The sequence below is a fragment of the Thermobia domestica genome, chromosome 3 (genome assembly GCF_964235325.1).
Source record: "Thermobia domestica chromosome 3, izTheDome1.hap1.1, whole genome shotgun sequence".
Lineage (NCBI taxonomy): Eukaryota > Metazoa > Arthropoda > Insecta > Zygentoma > Lepismatidae > Thermobia > Thermobia domestica.
Genome location: NC_137456.1, coordinates 82,515,309 through 82,527,754, shown reverse-complemented (window position 1 = coordinate 82,527,754; position 12,446 = coordinate 82,515,309). Strand labels below are relative to the sequence as shown.

The window sequence follows — 12,446 nt, the reverse complement described above, 5'->3', positions numbered from 1 at the left end:
GGAGATGTGCCGGACCGTCGGTTACTACCGTGGTGGGTCCTAAGTTTGAACCTTACATGGTCAACACAAATTACAAAACCTCTCTTGGTCATATGGGAGCGTTCAGTTCAGTGACCACTCCGTCGGTGGCAAATCCGGTGACAACCCCAACTGCTCAGGATAACGCGTTGATTCCACTGGATTCTTTTCCTGCCCCGCATAGTATGAGCTCTAAAGTTTCCCTCCGGGATATTGAACGTTTTCCCACTTTCGATGGGAACATTACTAACGGGTTACCTCGAGTTTTCCTGCGGAGACTGCAGCAATATTTAGACATGTATAAACTTAATGATGGGGAACGCCTACAGATAGTTGAAAAATGTTTGATCGCCGCTTCGGGCGCATGGTTTGCTTCGGTTAAATACCAAATCCGGACGTTTAGTGATTTTTTGATTCTTTTCAAAGAAGAATATTGTAATGAGCACATCGAACGGCTCCAAAAGAGAAACTTACAATCCCTCCGGTATGATCGCTCCAAGTATGGGTCCCTCTTGGACTATGCTTGGAAAATTATCGAACTATATTATCAGATAGCTGAACATCCCTCTCAGGCTGAACTTGTAGATATTATAGTTAACGCTCTTCCACCCGATGAGTCCCGGGCCATAGCGTCCCACTTGTGCCAAACGGTACGAGAAGTCACCTCACGTTTAGCTGCCTTGTGCGGCAAGGAAGTTGGTGGTCCACCAAAACGATACTTCGCCCGACAGGCAAAAATTCTAAAACAGACGAGGACGAAGGTAACGGCAAGTTGCCAGACAGATTTCCTGAGTTATACCCAAGCTGGATCTCGTTATCCTAGTGGGTATGGCTCAGAAAACAACAATAATGGCCGGTGACTATTTAGGAATCGGCCCATGTTTAACAATCGCCGGAGTTATCGTCCCTATGACCGTACCGACATGGAATCGAACCCGGGTAGGGGCGATAACACCAGGAGGAATTTTAACAGGGCGTACGGAAGAAGGGAGAACGGTAATAGTCAGAATAATAGTAACAATAATGTAAATCGACCCCAGAATTCAGTCCCTTCGCAAGTGCGTGGTAACGGTGAGCCTAGAACAATATTAAATGGCAGTGATAGACGGGAAACTGCGGCCTAATGTCATCAGATATGCTAGTCGACGGGTAAAGCCTTACGAATTGTTTCTATCGATTTCTCAGTTATAACTTCTGTCCGTTCTATTGCTATATGAACACTACTGAAAAAAAAAAGTATCGGAACTCACAATTTTCAAAATTTAAAGATTTTCAATTGTACAGAAGATAAACGTAGTGAATTACTTGCGCAATACCCCAAGTAGATATAATACACTGTCCTAGAGTGACTGGTAACGTTTGAATGGGATGAATGAGTGTGTTAACTTAACAAGCATCATTAGTTAGTATTCCCAATTAGCAAAATTTTGTTATTCTAACAAAATTTTGTTAATGGGCCGGGGGAAACTGTAATGTACCATTACAGTTGAAAGTAATGGTAAGTTATTTTTTTACGCACCCTGTACCTAGTAATTTTTTTTTAATTCAATTTCGGTTTAGTTACACAATTTATTTACTCTCTCTACTTCGAATTAAATATAATGAACCCAAAGGTTTCGTTAGTAACCATATTCCCACTGTATAATATATTTATTTATATTTTGATTAAGTGTAAATCCCATTTCCGGATATATAATTTGAATAGTTACAAGGTTTACCATTCTGACGTCATACCGAAACATAGTTCCGTTATTGGATATAAATTTCCTTAATTTCAGACCAATGTAGATTTTGGCCAGGTACCTAATCTTTCCCTCACCCCCTCTCACTAGTCCATAGTCACTTTCAGATCCGGTTATATCTGGATTTGCCAAATTTCTATTTGCTTTGTAATTTCCGCGGCTAAAGTTTTCGTTCTGATTGGAGGAATTCTCCTACCTCTGGCTTTTTCGGCGCAATATTATCAGAACAATCGAAGACACCTTACAAGGAGCAGCTTGTGAATTTTGTGCTACATATTTTTCGGGAAGAATTCCAATTTCCAAGGACAACTAAGGTAACATATAATGTAATTCAATAGTTAAAGATTTACAACGGAATAGGAGCCCGGAAAATCCACAAATTTTGGTAAAGAAGCTGCAATTCAGTGAAACAACAAATTCCAGTTCTGTTTACTAGGAAGCCATGTTTGCTGCCTATCGAGAATAGACAACAGTGAAAGAGTGACTTTACTTTTTTTATTTCAAACTCAAGTAGGGATTAGGGAAATTACGACCTGTTAGTGCATGTTGTTCGTGTATTAAGTAAAAGTGACTTTCTATTATTTATTCAGTAATCGCATGTACGTAGGTTTGATGATTGTAAAGTGAATAATCATAATGGCAGCTTAAGTTAGCTTAAAAGGGCTCCTATCCCCTTTTCCAAATTGAACCGGTTCTAGCGGGGGAATGGGTTAGTTATTGTTCGTTTTAGGGCCTTCTCCCCTTTCAGGGGAAGGGTCCCTCCATAAACCTCGTTAAGGTGCCCCCAGGGCATCAATTTTTGGCAATCATTATGTAAACAATTGGTCAGGTCAATTAGACCTAGTGTTACCTTTCTCATTTTTGACCCCCTTTAAATTAAATAGAGCCGACTGTATATATCGACGAGGGAGTAATGTATTTTAAATCTAATGTGTTAGGTTATTTTCGTCAACATGCATGTAACTAAATGGTGCATGTTTAGTTTAGTTAGTTGTCTTTATGTATAGTACTAACAGTGGTGTATGTAGTTAGTAGTTTTGTGTGAGTGTGTGAATTTTCGATTTGGACAGTGTATAAATATGCTTTAATTTAGTACCATTTTTCTAACATAAATAAACCAGAGTAAATATTAAATTTCTGATTAATGAGTACAAGTATACATTTCAGTACACGGTAAATTATGCCTCCACTACAGCGCCATAGCGTCAGTTTTCGGTAGTCAATTGTTTGTTGACAGTACGACATCGCATGACTTAGTGATTTAGATTGTTTGATTTTGGACAGTTATTCTCAAATTACTTCCCGTGGACATGGTTTTCGGTTCGGATGAGTATACCTTCGTATAAAATAGCATGAGATCTTACTGTACTGAAAATTTCAGCTTGCTAGGTCCAGTAGTTAATGAATAATCCGCTGAAATAAAGAACACCTATTTTCTTAATAGAAGTAAAGCCCATATGCTGTTACTGTTTGTTTAAAAATGTAGTATTAAATTCTCTTTTCCCGTGGCTGTAGAAAATTCCATTGTTGCTTCAGTTTTATCAACAAATCAGAAATAGATTAATCATTGACAATTTAACTTTCCGTAAATACATATATGATTTTTTTTTAAACCTGCAAGGTAAATACAATTTGGGTGCTTCGAAATAAAGAGTACGTGGTTCGATGAATGTGATCGTGTGGTGGTTTGAGCGTGATAGATTGTGATAGTTATATATATATATATATATATTTATTACTGCGTAATGTAAATATGTGTATGGCCTGCGTGTAAAATGTACGAAATAGGGTGTTTATAAAATATTACTTCGTGCGAAAATTAGTAGATAATGAATGAATGTAATGATATGTTAATAATATGATATATAATATGAATGAAATGATGACCCCTATATTTAAATGGATAGGCCTAGTGAATTTTATATAGTGAAAATATGAATATGTTTACGAAGAAAGAAAGAAAAAAAATTAAAATCTCTCGCGTTTTGACTTCCACACCAGTGCATTCATCCAACCGAGTTTGCTACTTGGATAGTAAATTATAGTTGGGAATTGTGTGTTACTTTGCATTTATGTACCTCCTAACAACAGCCCCAGATCTTAAGCCTTTCAATAGATAGAGTAGCATCATGTGGGAATTACTTCTAAAGGTTGACAGAAATGATAATTAAGAAAACCAACTGCTATATCCTGTGATCATCGAAAAGTACAGGTTTCGGTCATTTGTACCTTTAGCATTCATAGCCTCTCCGAGATTTTTTTTTCGTTGCTTACCTTATTTATTTATTGTGCAGTGTTCATATAACTCAGTTCGGACTATCCGATTGAACTAACTGCTACTAAATTAATATTTATGTTATAGCGTACCCGGATGTCGACCCCTAGTCCCCTTAAGTATTTTCGTTTCTTTTCTTAGTTTAATTAGATGAGGGAAATTAACGACATCCCAGACCGTGGCGTGTCTGCGCAGGGTAGCTATCGGTGATGTTTTGGTTATTGAAATCACCGATTCAAAATTCAGTTTATTTAATTTTTTTTATTTTGGCAAATTCTCATTAGGGATATCTTAGCTATTACTCTAATTTCATTACTATTCTGGAATCTTCTAGTTTCCAAGTGGTCGGATGATTTTTTTTTTCTCTTTTGAAATTCTAAATTAAGACTCTACTCCAACCTTCCGGACGATTTCCGGGACCCTGTTGGTTTGGGCCGGATACGGTTACTAGATAATAATTTTACAAGCAATAACTTGTGAAGTTATTATTTACAAGACACAGACTTGCTCCTTGGCAGCAGGGCGCTCCTTGAGTCTACGTATTTGAGTAGACCACCCTTTTGGCATTTTAATAATATTTTGGCTAAGGATTTGTTGAGAGTGAAATTCGACTTCTGTCTTTGTAGCGTTAGTTATTTCTCACTTAAGTCTTTGGCGCCCCTATTCTTCGTCTTCTTTCTTTTCTATCTCTCTCTCTGTCTTCATTACTTAGAGATTTTTTTTTTCAAATTTTTCAACCTTGCCCCCCCCCCGGTTTCTGAAACTCATAAAACATACAATATTCATTTCACTTATTTCGATCGTGTGTACTAACCGAGACATCGAGGGATGCAATTCGTGGAGGTATTGCAGCACATCTCGGGACCATTTTCGCGATATTCAATCCACCACGGGAGAAATTGACGGGAAGGTACACTATGCTTTCGGATTCCTAGAAACATTTGTTATTCATGGATCATACAAATTATATCCATTGACAACTGATTACTGGTTTTTATTTCTATTGATTGGTCATATAGTGTGTATGTATTAGTAGTTTGGGCCCACTAGTTTCGAATAACATTGATTTTTTTTTGTATATACATATATATATGTACTTACATAGTTTTAAGAGTTACGTGCCTGCTCTATTTGTTGCATTTTCCACCTATTATGTCAACTCATTAAATAACACCAGCTATTTTTTTTGTATATATACGCGGATCTTTAGTAAATTGAAAATGATTATTGATTATCGGGTTTATTCATATGAAATACAATGTTGCAACCTTATGAAGGAAAAAAAAGTGAATGTTGATAGTCAGGGTTTTTGTTTTGTCTTTGAGCCAAATAAATATAAATATTTATAAAATATGAATACTTGTCGAATATGAACGGTGATGTAGAATTTAAACGTCGATGAAATATTAAGATAGATATTAAAGTGAAATTTATTGTATTGATTAATATGAATACATATATATATATATACGAGTATGTATGTAATGGGCTCGATATTTACCCTGGTCTTGTTAGGTTGCCATAGATTTTAGACACCCGGTATTAACTAACTATTTGTGATATATAGTATTCCCGCGTAAATTGTCATAAATTACTTTTTGTTGAGTTGTTATTAATTTTTGTAACTATTAAAGTGGAATATAATGTTAACTACTGCATGTGAATAAAACAAGTAGCGGGTCGTAAGATAAATAAGAATAACCCTAATCCTTACCCAAATTTACTTTGCGAGTGAAACTAGCAACCTACGAAACAGTGCGCCCCTCCAACGAATCTTTCCATCAGTAAACCATGAAACAAATCCTTCCCCTGCGATCTGAAACCAAACTATTCAATATTTAGAATCTTTTGACTACAAGATCTATACTAGGAAAAAAATTAGTGATCTTAAATTCAACGAACTGAAATCTGTTTAATAAGTTAATGTGAATACCGGAATATGGAAATATGTTCCCAATATCTGTGACTGGATTTGATAATTTTTCTTTAATATTAACGAACTTTGAAGTTTTAGATCAAGTGCGTCGAGTGACAAAGTGAAAAATATAAACATATATGTGATATGAAGCAGTTAGTTGTCTATAGTTAAAACACAACCAATTGAATACTCTCATGGACACAAACCACAGTGCCTAAAGAGAGTTAAGAAAAAAAAAAGGAGCTATTATCGACGTAAAAACAAAGACTCATAAAACTGTCGATATGTCTCCTATTGAGACAAAGACTCAATAAAATATTACTAAAGTTTTTTTTTTTGAATGATTAACCAATTATTTTTCTCTTCTGCCTGCAACGATATGTATTCATTGCACTGAATTTTAAATATATCTTGACCCTTGAAGTTTTTTTTTCTTTTCTTCTTTTTTCTTGTTTCGTCTTTGGTTTAATTCTTTTTCATGTAATTCAACTTTTAATATATATATATATAAAAGGGAAATGTGTTATTTGATCTTGTTGCAAGTAGCGAATTTCTGTGCATGTTTATGAAACATTCTTTTCATGTATTAATTTTTTTTTTTGTTATGTCAAACTAAATCTTCTTCTATTGAAATGTAATAAATGTCTATAGCAATGTAGTTAGGTTAGTTTAATTCAACCAAATACAACCCGAAGTATACATTGTCCTGTATGAATGTGTGTGTGAGTGAAATGTAGGTTTAGTATTAAGTGCACCAATTATCTTGTCATACATGTGTAATTTATTATAATTATTGGTAGTTATCAATTGAACTCATTGAATGTTAATACTAACTTAAGTTGGCTCTATGAAGGAAGTAAAAAGGACTGAAGTAGCCTGAACGAATGATCATCATGAGAGAACTGTGAAAGTCAAAAATCTTCGACACATATGTGATACTCTGATTTTTTTTTTTCTGTGGTCGTTTCTAACATGCCATCAACTGCGTCGTTCATTTTTCAAATATTGAATATTAGTCTAAAACTTCTGGAAATATTGAATAAATGGTAAAATTAAACTTTCTCATCTATCTCCGAGCTAGATTGGGATAATTCGGTAGTTGGGGTCAAATGGATCTAGATCGGGGATGTATGGGTTAACATGTGTCTACCTTTGATCACCCTAATACCAGACATTCACCCAATAGCTATTGGAAATGATCACAATTAGATAATTATTCACTTTCCTTTACCATATTCCTCAAAATATCCAGTAACAGTTTCCTCTTTATCACCTTCTTACTTTACCTCTTTCCTCTTCTATCCTCCTCTTCCTTTCTTCATCTTCTTCTTCTATTTTTAATAAAACTGAAAGGGGGGTCGTGACTGGGAATTCTATATGTAATAAACACGGTCATGTATTTATTCGATTTTATTTTCTTTAGAAGTCCGATAAAAGGTTTTCTCTTTTCGATCGAACCTAGTATGTTCGAAATTAAGAAATTAAGAAATGGGAATTATATTCCGATATAATTAGGCATAAGCTGATAGCTTCATGAACATCCCCACCAGGGGTGAAGGGTTCCCACTCACGACTTATTCTGTGCATCACATTTGTTGCAGCTTCCTTTTTCCTCAATCAGTTTTAGATTGACGAGTGGTGACAGGATTCGTTGTTATGGCAACAGTGGTTGCTGTGGCAACGGCCCCCTTTTTCCAGTTTTAACAATGTCTTCCCTTCTAGTGACTGATGCAGCACCGTACATGTGCAAAGCCGCAAAAGCTTTGCAAGTATTGTATCCGAAGCTGTTACATCTAACTTGTCTTGCCCACGCATTTCATCGTGTTGCAGAATTTGTTCGTTCTAGATTTTCACATGTGGATGCATTAATTTCAAATACAAAGAAGGTATTTTTGAAGGCTCCCAGTAGAGTTGAGAAATTTAAAGAACTGTTCCCTGAACTACCTCTTCCTCCTCAGCCGGTACTAACGAGGTGGGGAAGCTGGATTGATGCTGTGTGTTACTATGCTACGAACTTTGATGCAGTGAAACAAGTGTTACAACATTTTGATTCTGAAGATGCATCTTCCATAGAAATAGCGAAACAAATGTTTGATGACAGGAAGTTGAAGCATGATATTGCCTACATTCAGAGCAATTTTTCATGGGCATTTATTCCAAAGTTGGGCGTCCGCTTTCGCCACCTTTTTTCGCTGTCATCTCGTTTCCACATTTTATGCAATTTGTTATTAGGTTCATTAATCCGTGCTCTTCACAAACTTTTAAAAGATTTTGCTCGCCATCAACGTATTGCTTCACAAATGTTCAAACTGTTACTTCATTGCCCTTGTACATTCGCCATGTTGATAACATAAATGCTCGTTACTTTCCCACAATGCAACTGTTTAGTTAGCTTGCGCCAAGTAGTTCCCTCCGCTCGTCGTATAGTCCCATGTTTATAACTGCTTATAAATAACAAATAAACAGATTTTTGGGACTCTTATATATTATCAAGCACACAAACGATCAAATTATCCATATGTTTCCTGTAAATTTTAAAAATTTTGCTGGAAACGGACGCCCAACTTTGGAACTTAACCCTTTTCATGTCTCAGTAGTACTATTGAATCCTTGGAGAAATCATCATCTAGCCTTTCAGACAATCTTGAAATTGTTCGCTCAACAGTTGCTTCTCTGGTAGGTGTGAAAGGATCGGTTGGGGATGCAGTGAATAAGAAGATGGCTTTCGTTTTGGAGAAAAATCCAGGCTATAAGACAATCTGTGCTATTAGTGGAGTGAAGCTAAATCCGATGTCGTGGCTATTGAATACACACCTGATTTGTGCAACTTTAAGTATGCACCAATTACTTCGTGTGATGTTGAACGATCGTTTAGTCAATACAAAGCTCTGTTGCGTGATAACAGGAGAGGTTTTGTGTTTGAAAATTTGAAACACATTTTCGTTCCTTACTGTTACGGAGATCGTCTGTTGAAATAGTGAAAAGACTAATTGAGAATGTTTTGTTCTTTACGATATTTTTTACTAAAATGTTTTGAGTGTGTAAGGTACGGGAAGGTCTTATAACGCTGGACGCCCATTAGAAGTACAATGGCACAAAGTTTTCGTAAAAATTCCTTCCTAAAGAAGGTTAATTAAGATTAATTAGAGAGGTTAGGCTATGTTAGGTTAGGTTAGTATCCTTGTACAGGTAGGTGCGCCAGTGTTCTAGAATTCTTCCGTAATGTACAGCTGAACGATCTTTGGATGATTCCTGAAAAGTATAAATATGCAGCAAGACTTTGTGTGGAGTGAAACGACCATTTAATGCATAGAAACTCTTTTATACGCGATAACAAGATAAGTTTTCTGACTGAAAATTTGAAACTCATTCTGTTTCTTAATGTTGCGGAGATCATGCTGGAAAAGTAACAGGTAGTAAACATTGTAATTGAATAAATATTGTATTTACCACATTAAATGTAGAAAACGTAATAGAAAATGCTGGTATTTTCATTTTACATATTTTGCTCTTTTCGAAGGGTTTTATTACATATTTTTGAGATTTTGTATGCATATATATGTACATATTTTCATTGTTTTTGTACATAATTATCCGGGCCCTAATTATTATTATTAATAATAAAAGATTTGAGAATTCAATGCCTGATGGGTTTGGCGTGGGAGACCCGGGTTCGATTCCCGGCGGGAGCTCATGTGGTTCGGATTCCACGTTAATCAGTAGGTCCACGTCTCATATAGCCTCGCTGCTGAAAGGGACGCTAAACTAAAATCAACTCAACTCAATGCCTGATCGGAAATCACAGAAAGGTTCAGACATAAAACACGTATTAACCAATGAGCTTGTGACAGTTGCCTCATGTTCATTTTTATTTAATTTTAAATAAAATGTTTTAATTCAATTATGCATATAATTAAAACAACGTTAGTGAATATCATGTTAAATTCTTTTGTGTTTAAAGAAGCAAAGGGCATTCTTTATCTTCTTTCCCTATCCAAGAGTATTTTTTTTTGTATACCTGTCGTTGCGGCGAAGACATTTAAAACGACCCTTCTTTGGTCTCCTAATACCACGCTGCCTAAGCCACACATACAGAGGAACCCTTGTGAACCCTCGTGAGCCCAAGGAAAAAAACAAAAGTGCTTTTAGCATCTTTTTGTGAAACAGGAGAAAAATAGTAAAGTCTGCAAAAACTCAATAGAATCCAAGTAGAAAATAATCTCAGTGAATTTGTCAAACTCACATACTCGTCAGTATGGCTCCACGTAGAACCTAGATAAAATTTTGACACAGATCTGTAAGTTGGTTCAAAAGCACGCACGAGACTAGGAGTCGCCAAATCAACCCCCATAAAAATTTTCTATATAACTTGTGAAATTTAAAGAAATCACATACTTTGAAGAGACGACGCTCGAACACCGTAAATAAGCGGGAGGATACCAAGAAAATAAAAATTAAGGACATCAATATCATTTGACCAATGAGAGAAAATTAGGGGGAGCAGAAACGCAGTTAGAGGCGTGTTTTAAACAATCGGGAAGTTGAAAATTCAAAATTCCAAGTCAGTCAGTCGTAGTCAAGAAACCGGGAACCAGTGCGTTCAAAAACTTAGATAGATAGATAGATAGATAGATAGGTAGATAGATAGATAGATAGATAGATAAATAGATGGATGGATAGATAAATGATCGAAAATGACCGATATCAGAGAGCGCTTCAGGAATAGTAACATGTGGCTGACTAACAGAACATATTACTATCTTTTCTTATTTTTAACTCAGTGAAGTGGCTAATTGACGCTAGTGTCATTTATAATAAATTTAACATGCTAAATCTGAATCTTCTTCACATTAGTTTTTTTATTCTAACTGCAGATGCTATAACGTTAACATGCTACCAGTAGATTCCCTTTGCCTTTACTTTTTCTTCAGCAATTTTTCGAACTTTAAAACGCTGGGGGGAAAACCTGACGTTATATCATAAGTCTTGAAAGAAATTATACACTTTTTCAAATACATCTGAAAGAAGAAGTAATATATTCACGTCGCTGAAGTATTTACAAAATCAGGAAGTTAAACAAGTTTTTCTCATTTTTTTAAATTTTAATTGAAAAAGTAGCAAAATTGGAAGGTGTTTCAGCGAGTTTTCCTTTTTTTTCTTTTTTTAAAAAATAAAAGTAGAAATATATATCTAACTTATTAGCTAGGAAGAAAACTTAATAATTTTTGCTTCGTTTTTCTCGAACCTTGTTTACTGCTCGTAAATAGCAATATGCGTCTTGCGGCGTTAGTTAGTAGACAAGATTTTCTTCGTTAACGCCCCCTCGATTACGTCATGAAGGAACAGTTTGAAAAATGACCTCTACCTACCGCTTGCTGCAACTCTCAGCGAAACTTGATCACTATGTGTTTTGACAGCCGAAACGAATAGAAATGAAGGAGCCGAAAAGTGCTCAACAGATGGCAGCAGTGAAGTGCACTTTGCTTTGCTTTCATAAGTAGTTCTCTCTGTCTCTAATGCTAACATATGTGTGCATTAGTTTGTAGGGTTATCTTGGAAATCCCAGTCGTGTTTAATGGAGTCAAAAATTAAGGGAGACGTCAGGAACAGTGGTTTACTATTAAAATATATCAATTTATTATTATCTTTTTTCTAAATCATGCCTTATTCATCCTTGTAAATTCATGATATATGACAATTATATGCTCAGTGTGCAATAAAATTGGTAAATATAGATAAATTTGAGTTACTTATATAGCTATTTGGTTCATATTCAAAATATGTGTTAACTAGCTTACATAGTTCTGGAATTGATCACCAAATAAATGGTTAGAAATAAGAATTACGACATTTTTTTATGATTATATATAGCAATTATAGCAACCTTATTCCCAGTGGCGTCATTCAGCCTGTTTACAAGCAGTTTGTTACAATTTCTCAGGTTATCGGAGCCGGTTGTTGAAATTGTTTTCTTCACCTCTAAATCAAGTATTTACGAAACACATTTTTTAAATTCTCTACTACTATTTTTTGAAAAATGAAATTAAATCTTTGAATTTTACGTCCCATGTTGATGCCGGCTAGGCTAAAAGGGATCGTGATGATGAGAAATAAATGATGGAATGAAGAAAGTAGGATGAAACAGGACAACCCTAAGAAAACCCACGCACATGGTGTTTGTCCACCATAAAGCTCACTTGGCGTGAACTGAGGTCGAATCAGGGATCCCAGGCACCAGAAGTGAATGCTTTACCACTGAGACACCGTGGCTCCCACTATTTCTTTTAATATTAGTTTATTTTATTTTCCTAACGAGATTTTAAAGAGACAATTAAGATATGCTTCAGTTCAGATATAATACTTTAATTTTCAACAGCATCTCTTCCATGGAAATGTAATTCTGCCAGTGTTAAGATGATTTCTGTAAACGTGTGTTTCATTTCAGTTGAGAAACACAAATTTGACATTGTACTGACGCAAACTGATACGAAAT

General features: G+C 35.5%; 1 protein-coding gene across 1 annotated transcript in view; it reads left to right on the top strand.

The window, feature by feature from the left end:
• The window catches only part of LOC145680557 (guanylate cyclase 32E), a 966,530-nt gene that overhangs the window by 506,700 nt on the left and 447,384 nt on the right, over positions 1–12,446 (top strand). The window lies entirely within an intron of this gene.